The following is a 14,156-nucleotide window of genomic DNA, read 5'->3' as shown; positions in this document are numbered from 1 at the left end:
ATATTTTTTATGATTGAAAAGTTTATGCTTGAAATAAGAAAAACTAAACTTAATTCAAAGAGAAAACAAGTTTATTCGTCTGCCACCATTGGCAGATATTTGTCTTTGTTTTACGCATACACACTTAATTTTGACACAAAACTTTATATGTTGTCATTTTGCTTATGAAGTAAATGTACCTTGATTTAAGAATGTTTTCACTCACAATTGCTGGGTTGTTTCAACCCATGTTTGGGTCAAGTATGGACAAAAACTGATGGGTTACATTATTTTTTTAACCCATATTTGATCCAAACCCAGCATTTTTTAGAGTGATATTTGCACTGAAAAACAAGACAGACGTCGGGCAGCGAGGTTGAGTTTCAGGGAGGTAGTAGTGGACAGTATTTTTAGGCGTCATGATAAAGGACACTGGGATAGGTTGCGGTCGGGCTATTCTCGGGCAAGCAGTTGTATATCGGTGTGTATTACGTTCCTGAAGACATCAGGCCGCATGTGACTGCCTGGGACTTACGCAAACTTCAAGCAGCGTTCGGAAACTATTACGTTTTTCAGATTTTCAGGTTACAGATATCCTGTCAATCAAGAGCGAAGACCTCTGAACATGAAAAGTCAAAACCTGAATCAATCGACTGGAGAAACGTCCTTGTAGTAGAGTTGAGGACGGTGTGGTGTGACGTTACTAAGTGCGTGTCAACTGAGTGCTATTTCAAGACCTCGAGCTGTTGCACAAAACACCCTGAAAGAGTGTGTGTGAATCAAGTTTAATGGGCTGATCAGCAAAACAATAGTGCATGTTTGTGTTGAGTTTGAGTTTATTCAGCTTTCAGGACAAAATGGTGCAAAAAATATCACTAAATCTGAGAAAAAACACTAAACACAAACACCGGACACAAAATATTATAAATAACTTGATAAATAAAGTAAATAATGCACAAATAAATAGAAAAATGTTTTCTTTTTTAGTGATACAGTGAAATGTAGAGAAAATATAAAATTGCATTGTCTAAATCGTAAAAACAAACTATCATACTTGCGTTTCGCAGCGATGCCATAGATAGAAGAGCTATTTTTGGTTTCCCAAAGAAAATTTCAGTGATTTCAGTATTTTTTTGTTAGTGTGAAGAACATTTAATAATCTAAAGAACTTTTCCCACTGTATAGAATCTTTTTTTGTGGTGATGTCATGACCAGGAAAGGATAAAAGCACATCCGGTCTGACCGGCGCTAGCTTCTGTGCCTCAGCAAGCGCTGGTATATATATAAAGCTATAGAACTAGTCCCTCTGGATCTTATAGACTCTTTATAGAGTTCTACAGCCGGTATTTCATTGTTCCAAAAAAGCATCACATTTTAGATCTCCGTCTTCTGAATCGTTCGGTCAAGAAGCTAAAATTCAAGATGCTAACGCTAAAGCAGATCGTGGCTCAAATCAGATCCGAGGACTGGTCTGAAAGATGCATACCGTAAAACTTCAAATAATAGCCGAGTCCCAAATAGACGCCTGTCTCTTTTACACGCCTGGTGTGGCTACAGGTTTGGATAAATAAAGGCCGGTCTCAAATAGAGGCCCGGTCCGTTTTTTAGTTTCAGGTTGTATTTAATCTTCTAAAACCCGTCAGATCGTCTGTTTAAGCCAGTTCTATGGTGAAGATTGCGCACGCAAGAGAGCCCTGCGCATCTGGGCGGGAGCTGTTAGCGCAAGCAAGGCAGGCAGAGAGAGTTAGCACCGCGTCGCGTCTATGACAACTCGAGGTATCGCACACCGGACGCGCACTTTGTCAGTTAATGGCCAGCAATATTGTTATGTTTAAGGACATTATGGAATTAAGATCATGTCTGTACTATGTTATGATTGTACTGTACAATTAAATACAATCGTTGCTTAGTCTGCATTCACTTTATCTCAGAGCGTCCGTTAACTGAATGAATTGAGAATATCACCTGAAAATCCGATAACATCAGCAATTTGCATTCAACCAGCTGATTTCTGTGAATTAATGTAAAACTAAATGTATATTGCAGCACAGGGTGAAGTCTCAACACTAAATTAAAGGCCAGTCTCATATAGACGCCTGTCTCAAAAACAAGCCGGTGCAGTTCGGCAATTTGGGAAAATAAAAGCCCGGGCTATTATTTGAAGTTTTACGGTACTTCCATGTCTCCATCCTTCCACAACACAGGAAGTTCCTAAAGTCTGCTTTTGGGGGCAAAGCCCACCAGTATCGGGTTCTTCCATTCGGTCTAGCTCTATCACCCCGCATGTTCACGAAATGCGTAGATGCAGCTCTAGCCCCGCTCAGGCTGCAGGGCATACGTTTTCTGAACTACATAGACGACTGACTGATTCTGGCAGAGTTGGAACAGCTGGTGGTTTGGTATCGAGATGTTGTTCTCGCACATATGAAAAATTTGGGGTTGAGATTGAATGCCAAGAAAAGTGTGCTTTCTCCAGCACAGAGGACCACCTTTCTTGGTGTTGTGTGGGATTCAGTGACAATGAGGGCCGTGCTCTCGTCTGCTCGTTTCGCCTCGATTCTCACAGTTGTAAAAGAGATAAAGCTAAGCTAGTCACTCACTGTAAAACAGTTTCAAAGACTGTTGGGCCGGATAGCAGCTGCGTCCAACATTGTACCATTCGGCCCCTACAGTGGTGGCTCAAGACACTTCGTATGATCAAGATAACACGGCGGTGTCTCCGTGCCTTGGTTATATGGAGGAAACCTTGGTTTCTATCCCAGGGTCCAGTGTTAGGATCTCTTTGCCATCGAGTTTCGCTCTCGACAGATGCTTTCCTCACTGGCTGGGGAGTGGAAATGGAAGGCCGCTCAGCTCAGGGCCTGTGGAGGAGTCATCATCTTTCGTGGCACATAAACTGCCTGGAAATGATGGCGGTCTTCAATGCATCGAGACATTTCCTTCCAGACCTGAGGGGCCATCACGTGCTTGTTTGCACATGTATGCGTTTCCCCCGATTGCTCTGCTCCCAGAAGTTCTAGAGAGGGTCCGCCAGGACGGAGTGAGTGTTCTGTTGGTAGCCCAGTACTGGCCAAGCAGAATGTGGTTTTCGCACTTAATATCCCTTCACAACGGCTCTCCCCTGGAGCTTCCGGTCAGGAGGGACCTTCTATCTCAGGCAGGGGAGCAATCCTCCATCCCCGTCCAGAAACGTTCAACCTGTGGGTCTGGCCTCTGAGTGGGCCTGACTCAAAGACTCTGGTCTCTCAACTGAGGTTGTAGAAACCATACTGCACTCCAGAGCTCTGTGTACGAGAAAGCTATACGCCCTGATTTTTTTTAGTTTTTACTTCTTGGTGTGATCTACAACAATGGGATCCAGTTAATTGCCCTGTTGCCCTGTCGAGTTCCTTCAAGATCATTTTTCTTTTTTTTTTCAGGGTTATCTCCTTCCACACTGAAGGTATATGTTTTGGCCATTGCAGCCTACCATGTCCCCCTGGGGGGTTTATCTGTCGGAAGAGCTCCTCTGATAATACTTTTCCTTTGTGGCATCCTGAGGCCTATCTGTATCTCCTTCGTACCTTGAGTTTGCACTCAATGGTCAAAGCGTTCCTCTATCCGAAACCAAGATATGTACCAAAGTTTCCCACCAATATACCACGGCCTATCGCACTGCAGGTGTTCTGTCCTCCTCCCTTTAAAGATCAAGACCAGGAGAAATCAAACCTCATCTGTCCAGTGAGAGCACTGGACACTTACTACCACAGAGCTGCCCTGTGGAGAAAGTCTGATCAGCTGCTGGTATGCTTTGGGCCCCTTAAAAAAGGCCTCCTTCCTGCATCTAAACAGACTGTTATGGATAGTCAAGGTTATTTCACTTGCGTATGAGGTTGTGAGCCTGCCTTCACCTTTGGCCACTAGAGCCCATTCTACTAGGGGTATGGCGGCCTCCAAGGTCTCAGGTTACGACTGTAAATCCTAGTTCCCTGAGTAGGGGACGAGACGCTGTGTCACTTTGCCATACTTCCTACATCCTGATCGACTTGCTTCAGCCTTATCGAAGCTAACGCCAGTCAGACCGGATTGCAAATGAGCAAATGAAATGAAATCCAAACCTGCCCGTGACGTTCACTTTCGCCATTGGACTAGTTGACATGCGTGCTCTAGACGCAATCACGCAGGGCGTTCCCAAAGCGTCATCGACGCAGCGTCTTATTCCCTACTCAGGGAACTAGGGTTACAGTTGTAACCCGAGATGTTTTCCTTCCTGAAATCTGTTCAGCTCTCTGATTGCAGAGGGAAAAACTTAGTTTGCCTTCATATACTCCCACTTGTGACTTAATACATTTTAAAAATCATGACTTCTCTATGGGACAAAATATGCAATAATGTTAGTGATTGCATTTATTTGTGAATTGCAGTATTGATTTGGATTAAGTCTGTGTGTGTCGAAGGAGAATAAACGTGACACCTGTGTGATTGTGTTGCTTCCAGAGATAGTAATGGCTCAATAACACACACACACACACACACACACACACACACACACACACACATACACACAGTGAGCATGACTGAACTGGTAACAAACATATTGTGAAATGAGTAATAAAAGTAAGTGATCTATTCACAGCGGATCTGGGCGGGTGTGTGTTTGTCTGTCTGCTCTTGGTTTTTGTCCCTGTGTTTGTTCATCTAGAAAGTTTAGATGACAAAAGAAAAGAAACGAGCTGCTGCAGCCGCCATGGAGACACAGAGAGACGCCAAAACCCTCAGTGTTGTTTTCCTGATCCTTCACTCCTGCGTTTCCCACAGCGACGGTCCCGCATTATTCACTCCAGCTGGAGAAGAGCAGCAACTCCCTGATGATCACTAGCACTGACTTACACTATCTATCTATCTATCTATCTATCTATCTATCTATCTATCTATCTATCTATCTATCTATCTATCTATCTATCTATCTATCTATCTATCTACCTATTTATCTAGATGTCTGTCTGTCTATCTATCTATCTATCTATCTATCTATCTATCTATCTATCTATCTATCTATCTATCTATCTATCTATCTATCTATCTATCTATCTATCTATCTATCTACCTATTTATCTAGATGTCTGTCTGTCTGTCTATCTATAATTTACTGTCATGTCTGTTCTGTTCTTCACACTTTCATGTCTTTTTCTCCAGCAGTATGAATGAAGGAATCTCACTCTTGTTGTTCCCGGTGAATCTCAGCGGTCTAAATTACTCACTGATTCTCTCCCTCATCATCTCAGTGTGTCCTTGTGAACTTTCAGATAAAGCTCAGTGCTTCGGTTCATTACAGAGAATCAAACATTAGACGTGATTAAGTGTCCTTGCGTAACCGATGTGCATCACTGAAGAGTCACATTGCTGAAAGACAAGATGTTTTCTCTCCCCAACACACACTCGTTCCTCGTCGACCTTCACGCTGGAGGCTCGTCACCATTTGGAAGCGACACACGAAAACCCCTCCAGATCTTATTATGCAGATGTAATCCATGACCAGGCCATGAAGACATGACATCACTGAAACGCCTCAAACTCCCTTGCTTATGTAAACCCCAAATTCTGCAGCACTTCAACGTTTCATAACATAATATCATTCACTGCACAAGAAACAAGACAAAACAAGAAAGTGTTTTCAAGCAAACGTTGCATTCAAATGTTTTTCTGTAATTACTTTCACAGCAACACAGTCACGATACAGCTCTATAGCCAAAAGCAACATATGGGCGGAGTCAAAAAACCAGCACATGGCAACAGTTACTCTATGAAGACAGTTGCACTTACTGTATTAACCTGCGTGACTTGTTTTCACAATTTATAATATATGAAATACATCTAAATGTTCATATTTGCTTTGAATTGGCTTGAAATTGGTGGTTGGGGGGATTTCAATTAGAGGGTCTATTATTTCAACTAAACAGCCATTGTAACAAAAGTATAACAAAAATGGTAAAAATCTAAGTGTATTTCACATGTTTTTCCCAACATTAACAAAAAGAAGAAAGATATTCTCAACCTTTTTGAATCAAAGGCCCTTCATTGTCCAACATAATATCTGAAGCTCCTCCAAACTGGCTGTTTGGTTTCAAATTTTGTATTATAGGGGACATATCATGAAAATCTGACTTTTTCCGTGATTAAGGGCTATAATTGGGTCCCGGTGCTTCTACCAACCCAGAAAACGTGAAAAGTGAAACCCAGTAACTTTTTTTGGTAAGCCTTTCTCTGCCAGCATGTCAAAAATAAGCAGATCAGATTTCGCTCCCCTTCTGACGTATGAAGAGGATCTTATTTTAATATTACCAGCCCTTAATCTGCACGTTTCACAAGCGACAACAGAGACCAGTTCTAACGCAAAGGCAAAAAATCCAGCAAAGCATGAAACTGTCGTTGAGCACAGACGAGCACTGAACACTATTCACTAAAACATGTCACCGCTGTCTAATAAAGACCTCAGGAACTGTGGACACTTGTGGAGAAGTTAAACATGATGATGAGATGATCAATGTAACTCCACAACAACTACAGAAATGTCTCCACTAACATTCAGAAACTCTTCCCGAGTCTCTCCATAAGGATGCACTCACTGCTGGTTATTTGTGAGATTTTAGATGAGTGAGATTGGCCTGTTTTGTTATTACCGGAGTATCTGAAGCTCATGTCGACGGAGCGTTTTTGCTCGCACCCTAAAAGGGGCAACTTTGACAAGCTATAATAAATGATCTGGTATTTTGAGCTGAAATTTCACAGACACATTCTGGGGACACCATAGATTTATAATACATCTTGTGAAAAGGGGCATAATATGTCACCTTTAACAGAAACCGGGAGTGTTGATAAATTAAATTAAAATAAATATTTTGTGATTCTATACGCTTTTTAATAAATTACAGTTAATTTACAGTAATCTTGGGAAGTTTGCCAGTCCCCTGGTTGAGAACAATTGTTCAAATATGTTTAGTAAAAAAAATTATTTGAATTTTTTTGTGCACTTTCTGAATTGTGACGCAAACAAATGACTGAATCGTTGAGTTGAATAATTGAAATGAGCAGTTTTAAGTGCATTAAAACTATTGAGATAATTCCATTGATTCTCAATTTTATAATAAAAAATCTTTGCAAATATACCATGGATATAGTGTATTTCCCAGCCCTAAATCATCAACTAGTAAAACATTTTAGTCTGACAGATCTGGATTCAGATCCACCCACATCCCAGTATCTCTCCTCATGGTTCAGATGTACAGGCGAGTGAAGAGCTCGGAGAGCAGGAATAGCTGGAGATGAATGGATGGAGGATGAGGAGGAACAGAGGGATCTTTGTACCGTCAGGAGCAGATCCACAAACACTCAGTGACCCCTGTGACCTCTGGCTGTTCACTGATCTGTTCATCACGACAGTTACAGGTTCAGTCTTACACTGGGAATATCACACGCTATTACATTCAATACATAGAACAACAGAACAAATGGATGGACGGGTGGATGGAGGGACAGACAGACGGAATGATAGAATAAACAAACGAATGACCATCTGTCCATGGTTTGTTCATTCTGTTATTCTGTCTGTCTTTCTGTTTATTCATTCTGTCCATCTGTCTGTCTGTCCATCTGTCTGTCTGTCCATCTGTCTGTTTGTTCATCTATTCATTCTGTCTGTCCGTCATATGTTTGTTCATTCTGTCTGTTTATCTGTCCATTTATTCCTTCTGTCTGTCCCTCATTTATTTCTTCATTCTGTCTGTCCATCTGTCTGTTTGTTCATCTATTCATTCTGTCCGTCGGTCATATGTTTGTTCAATCTGTCTGTTTATCTGTCCATTTATTCCTTCTGTCTGTCTGTCCGTCATTTATTTCTTCATTCTGTCTGTCCATCTGTCCGTTACTTCATTCTGTCTCTCTGTCCGTCTTTCCATCTGTCCATCTGTTTGTTCATCTATTCATTCTGTCCGTCCATCATTTGTTTGTTCATTCTGTCTGTTTGTCTGTCCATTTATTCCTTCTGTCTGTCTGTCTGTCGTTTGTTTGTTCATTCTGTCTGTCTGTCTGTCTGTCCATCTGTCCGTTTCTTCATTCTGTCTGTCTGCCATTCGTTTGTTTATTCTGTAATTCTCTCTGTTCGTCCGTCCATCATTTGTTTCTTCATTCTACTGTATCTTTCTGTCCGTCCAACCATGCATTGTTCTGTCTGTCATTCAGTCGTTGTATCTATTGAAAGTAAATGTACCATGTGAAAGACAGACAGACAGACAGACAGACAGACACAGATAGATAGATATATAGATATATAGATAGATAGATAGATAGATAGACAGACAGACAGACAGACAGACAGACAGACAGACAGATAGACTGATAGATAGATAGATAGATAGATAGATAGATAGATAGATAGATAGACAGACAGACAGACAGACAGACAGACAGACAGACAGACAGACAGACAGATAGATAGATAGATAGATAGAAAGATAGATAGATAGATAGACAGATATATAGATAGATAGATAGATAGATAGATAGATAGATAGATAGATAGATTATCATACAACTGATAAATGAAAGTTTAACAGATGGATAGTTTCGCTACAGTCATTAGACTGTTGAGTCGAATGAAATATCTCTTCTTCTGCTCATTGCCTGTCTGGTAACTATGTGTTGTTCAATCACTCACAGTGATGAACACATGAATGATGAACACATGACAGCCTGGAGTGCTGTGAGCCCAACACTGGTGTCTTCTGAGTCTCTCTTTACCTGTACATGCCCAAACCCTGACCAGATGCTGAGACCAGCAGCTCTGACATCCCCAGCTGTGAACGGACATCACATTAACAGACTCGTGCCTTTAAAGCGACACTTCATCTAACAACTGAGTTATGTAATTTACTCACCCTAATCTTGTTTTAGCATGAAAGGAGACTAAAATGGGAGATGACTCACACTGTCAAGATCCAAGCAAGACGAGAAAGCACCATAAAATACAACTAGTTAACTATATTCCAAAGCTATATGCTAGATTTGTCTAGGACCAGACTGAAATGTAACTTAAAATTCAATGAAATCCTTAACAGGATTTTTAGTTTTGCACCCCGACTGTTGGTCTCTATATGAAATGTGGTTTAGGGGGTTCAAACTAAGAGGGATTGATGACATCGACCGAAAAGAAATCGTTTCAGAGGCGGAGCGAGTTATTATGTAAACATTATCACACCAGAAACAGTGTTGGTACATTGTAAATCAGCTGGATCAAGTGTGTGTGTCACCAAGCAACACACAATCTGACAGCCTGAGCTCAGACCAATCAAATTAGAGGAGTAGAGAGAAAAAAACACTAAACTGTTGATGAAAGACTAAAGGGGTGGTTGATTATGATTTCACTTTTCTAACTTTAGTTAGTGTGTAATGTTGCTGTTTGAGCATAAACAACATCTGCAAAGTTACAGCGCTCAAAGTTCAAAGCAAAGGGAGATATTTGCTTTTAAAGAAATTGTTTTTTAAGAACTACAACTAACGGCTGGTAGAGACTACACCACATTCCTCCCGGGTTAGTGACATCACCAACCCTAAAATTTACATAAACCCCGCCCCCTGAACACGATTTATAGATTATCAAGACAGAATATGCTAATCAATGACTAGAAGTTAACTACACATAAGCTACATAAATTCATCAACTATCCATTCAGAAATGTCCTGTTGCTTCTACATGTTGTCACTTCTTCTTGAGTCTCTCCATCATTGTCTGACTCCGGTTTGAACATAAAAGGCTAAAAGTTTTTGAAATTTTCAGTGCATGTGTGTGTGAGGTAAGCATTTGCGCAAAACCGATATTTATACATCGGTCATGGAATGTTTTTCTGAAACTTTGTTAATTGAATATTCTTGTCATGTTTTTTAAATGTGACTACTTATTAATTGTTACAGATGGTTCAGAAAACATTTAGAATGAACATAATGTTTGCAAAATGATACATTTAAACATTCCCATGTTGTGTTCTCTAACAAATAATACAATATTAAAAAAGATAATTGAAATCATTTTTATCTCGCAATTCATACTTTTTTCTAGCAATTGTGAGTTTACATCTTGCAATTCCATTTTTTTTCTCGTAAATCTTTTTCCCTCACAGTTGCAAGTTTATATCTCACAATTCTTGGAATAGAGGTAAGAATTGCAAGATATAAACTCACAATTGCAAGAAAAAAAGTCAGAATTGTGAGTTATAAAGTCAGAATTGCAAGTATAAACTTGCAATTGAGAGAAAAAATATTTATTTCGCAAATGTGAGGGAAAAAATTCAGAATTGCGTGATGCAAACTTGCAATTGCGAGTGATAAAATCTAAATTGTGAAGATATTGTTTTGTTCCATGGCGGAAACAAGATTCCATACTCCAAACAAATAAATAAAAATAAAAATAACGTTTTCAGAACTAAATGGAACGTCAGCAAGACGTTCTTAGAACATATTTTGGTAGCTATTTTTGGAGAGCAACAGAGTGAATGAGTCCATTTTTGTAGTATGGAAACAAGTAGGCTAGAGTTAATAGCATATTATTTATTTTGCTTTACGTAAAAGGGGGGAAAAATGACGTTGAGTAAATGGCAGATTTTTTTATTTTTTTTTCTGAACTCTCTCTTTAAAGCTTGTAGTATGACTCACTGAATTTTAAGACCCCAGATAAACCCCGCTTCAGTGTATCTCAGTGAGTCTTTGTGCGTGTTTGTTGCGTGCAGTCGTGGCTGGAAAAGGCTCTTGCGGGTTTGTCTGGGCCCGCGACACACCTCCCTTTGACATTGACACACATTCTCCACAGCCACGGCGCGTAAGTTCTGCAGAACTGCAGAAAAGCCCATGGCTGGAGCTGCAAGCCCGCTGCGTGAGCCAGTGTTTTTATTTCACAATTCAAGTTCGCACCAACAAAAAACAACACGTATGCATCACTCCTGCGCAAATGCATGAACAAAGACCATCATCAATTAAACCACTAGTAAACTGACATGTTAAGTGACGCTGGCTTACTTAAATTCACCAAAAAACACTGGAAAAAAATGTGGGTTGGTTTCTGTAATGCTTGCAACCTTAAGGTTATTCAGTCGTGGTTCATTTTAAGCGAGCTGATGTTAACGCAGCTCTGTTTACAAGTGTCCAGCCGCTGGAACTGATTAGGGTCACGTCGCATGTGTCGTTTAAAACGGCACGATCAGCTCTTATTGTCTATGAATATTTATATTTAATTCCTTTGTGCACAACAAATCGTGACCGTTCGTTACGGGCAACACATTGTTGCATGCATTTAAAAACATACGCGATGTATAGGATAGTCCAATTGCATACATTAATGCTGTTATAAAGAAAAGCGTTTCTCAGAAAATTGCACTTACCTTGCACTTAAATAATTATGATGTCGGCGTGCCCAATTTCCCTAAAATACAAAAATAAGCAAAAGTCGACAGTCCTTTGTCTTTGATATATGTATTTTTCACAGTCTTGACCCTGGGTGGCTCCCAGTGCTCTTGCGCTCGTACTTTCTTTCCAGCGGTGTTTGTTATTTTCTCTCCCTCTTTTCCTCGCTCTGTATTACCCCGTTTTTTGTGCTTTCTGTAGCCACAGAAAAAAAAATCTTACAAAAAAAATGTGGAGCCGTCAATCAAACAAGTCGACTTGAGTTATGGATGGGGGAGCGCGAAATTATCCATCGAGCTCGAGTCGTCGGTGCTGAGGTGTTTGGGGACAGTTATGTGGCGTATGTGTTATGAAAAGCTATTTCTGTAGCCAACCCTCCAACATATCTATACTCGGAAGCTGAATGTCAAAGAAACCCCGTACTTGAAAAAGGCTCCCCCCTTTTTTTGGCAATGGTTCGCGCCCGTTGTTGAAGCGCCTGGTGGAACAAAACGCGTTCGCATTCCAAGGTTCTGGTTACAGTCTGAGGCAAGAGCTTCGTGTGATTTGGGGCGCGTCAGAAGATATAAATACACTAATCTCTCATTTCATGCAGAAATGTATATGAAATGCAAATTGGGTCGAGGAATGATTTGGAAAGCCGAATGAAAAGGGGACGCGCGTCATCCTCTGAGTCCTCAACATAAAGCTCGCTTCAGGCAGTCCTGTTGAGATGTGGATGGAAGAAGACACATGCTCAATTGAGACACACAACACCGTGGTATTTGTAGTTAGACCAAAAAATATCACAATTACATGGTAACTATGATCAGTGCAGCTATTCTAAAACATAGGCTATATGCTATAAATAATTTTTAAAACTTTGTAGATGCCAGGTGTGATTATAAGGCAGATTTCTTCACTTCATTTAGGCCTGTTTCACATGCAGTGCATATTTATTTTGGCCATCGAATTAATAGGTAAGCCTACAGCATTCACTCTGAGTGAACCCAGATGATTACCGGAAAAGTCTTCCAAAAATAATTATATCCTCATTTGACTTACTTTCTTCTGCAGAGCACAGATATATTCTATGGAAGCTTGTTTCCACCACAGAATAAAAATCTCACAATAATTTTATCTCTCTTTGACTTTCTGTCTCAGAATTGTGTAATATAAACTCACAATTGCGAGAAAAAAGTCAGAATCGTGTGATATAAACACGAAATTGCGGGGGAAAAAAGTCAGAGTTGCATGAAATAAAAACGAAATTGCATGATATTAAGTCAGAATTTTGAAACATAAACTTGCACTACAAAACTTGTCCTTTTTACCCTCAGAATTTTACTTTATAACTCGCAGTTGCAACTTTATATCACGCAATTTTGACTTTTTTCTCGCAATTGCGAGATTATATCTTGTGATTCGGAGAAAAAAGTCAGAATTGCGAGATGTAAATCCACAATTGTGAAATAAATTCGCAATTAACTTTTAAAATGTTTTATTCTGTAGTGGAAATGTTGGACCCCATTGCTTTTCATTGAATAAGCAAGATTTTTCACAGATGTTTAAAAATATCTTCTCTTTTGTTCTACATATTAAGTAACAGATTCGGTGCATCAGGTGTAAACAATGTTTTTGAATGAACTGTCCCTTTAAGAAGTTTAAAGCTAAACTGTGGGGATTGGGTTCAGTGTAGATTAATTACAATTTGGATCTTACTTAAAATAGATTTCATGACAATGAAGTCTGAAATTGTTCTTAACGATAATCTCCCATAAACCATTCAATATGGCCATTATCAAAGGTAATGCTCAATGCAGTAACCCAAAAAACACTACTGTGTGAAAGGTCAACACAAACCTACAGTTGCAGTTTCACTCATGCATGTTACGCAAGCTGTGTGAAACATGCTTAATAAGGAAATTAGTGTGAATCTACAGTATTTCTACCAAAATTCCATAGTTCCAATTAGCCTTATTATAGTCAAATGCTTAGCTTTGATATTCATGTGCAGCCTTTAACACTGAGCCACGTGTAAAGCTCAGTTCAGTGGGTTCACTCAGTCCAGGAACATGTTGGGAAATATTCAGGGTCTCACCGGTCCCCTTCAGCTGAACTATGGGAAGATTCAGATCCCCGTTGCACAACTTGAACCTCTACGGAAGATAACACTTAACTGAGTGCTGCAAAACAACAGCGTGTGCCTGTACACTCATGTTAAACCAGCTGTCATTCCACCTTAAACACATCCATAAGATTAGGCCTACCTTTTAACTTGACTTGCAAAGCATCTCTGCAGTTTCAAAATTACGCATTTCAAGTCAACATGAAACCAATTTTTTTCTATTTTGTGGCGTATTATTTCCCATTCAGGTCGTCTGCGTTCGTGAAATCTCTGATGGAGCGGCACATGATGGACAGAAGGGAGATTCTCTTAAAGAGAGGGAAGAGTCAGTCTAATGCAGGAATACAGCAGCCTGGTTTTCTGAAAGCACAGCTGGATCTCACTGACATGATCATTGATCAAATGCCAAGGTCAGAGTGTCACGCAGAAAAAGCTGAAATGTTTTATGATGGAGCATCAGTGCTCTGTAATCTGTTAAAATTATGCTAAAAAACTGGCAGCTGTGGTTGCCAGATATTTACTGTAAAAATACGGTTGCATCATTTTAAGTTTTACAGACTTAAATTTACACTAAAATTTTTTATTTAATTATCTGATATAATGTTAATTTACCAACCTATTGAAGTACTAATATCTGTTTAGT

At 39.9% G+C, this 14,156-nt stretch overlaps 1 protein-coding gene across 1 annotated transcript in view; it reads right to left on the bottom strand.

Annotated features, from left to right (window-relative positions):
- Positions 1-12,136, bottom strand: part of ndrg2 (NDRG family member 2) — a 48,504-nt gene extending 36,368 nt beyond the window's left edge. The window contains exon 1 of the mRNA XM_081358730.1: positions 11,385-12,136. The gene's annotated coding sequence lies outside the window, so the exon portion shown is untranslated. The remainder of the gene's footprint in view (positions 1-11,384) is intronic.
- Positions 12,137-14,156: the final 2,020 nt, after the last annotated feature.

The sequence above is a fragment of the Scardinius erythrophthalmus genome, assembly GCF_964197995.2.
Source record: "Scardinius erythrophthalmus genome assembly, chromosome: 2".
In the NCBI taxonomy this organism is placed as follows: Eukaryota; Metazoa; Chordata; class Actinopteri; order Cypriniformes; family Leuciscidae; genus Scardinius; species Scardinius erythrophthalmus.
Note: the sequence above shows the minus strand (reverse complement) of the source record. Positions and strands in the feature narration are given on the sequence as shown.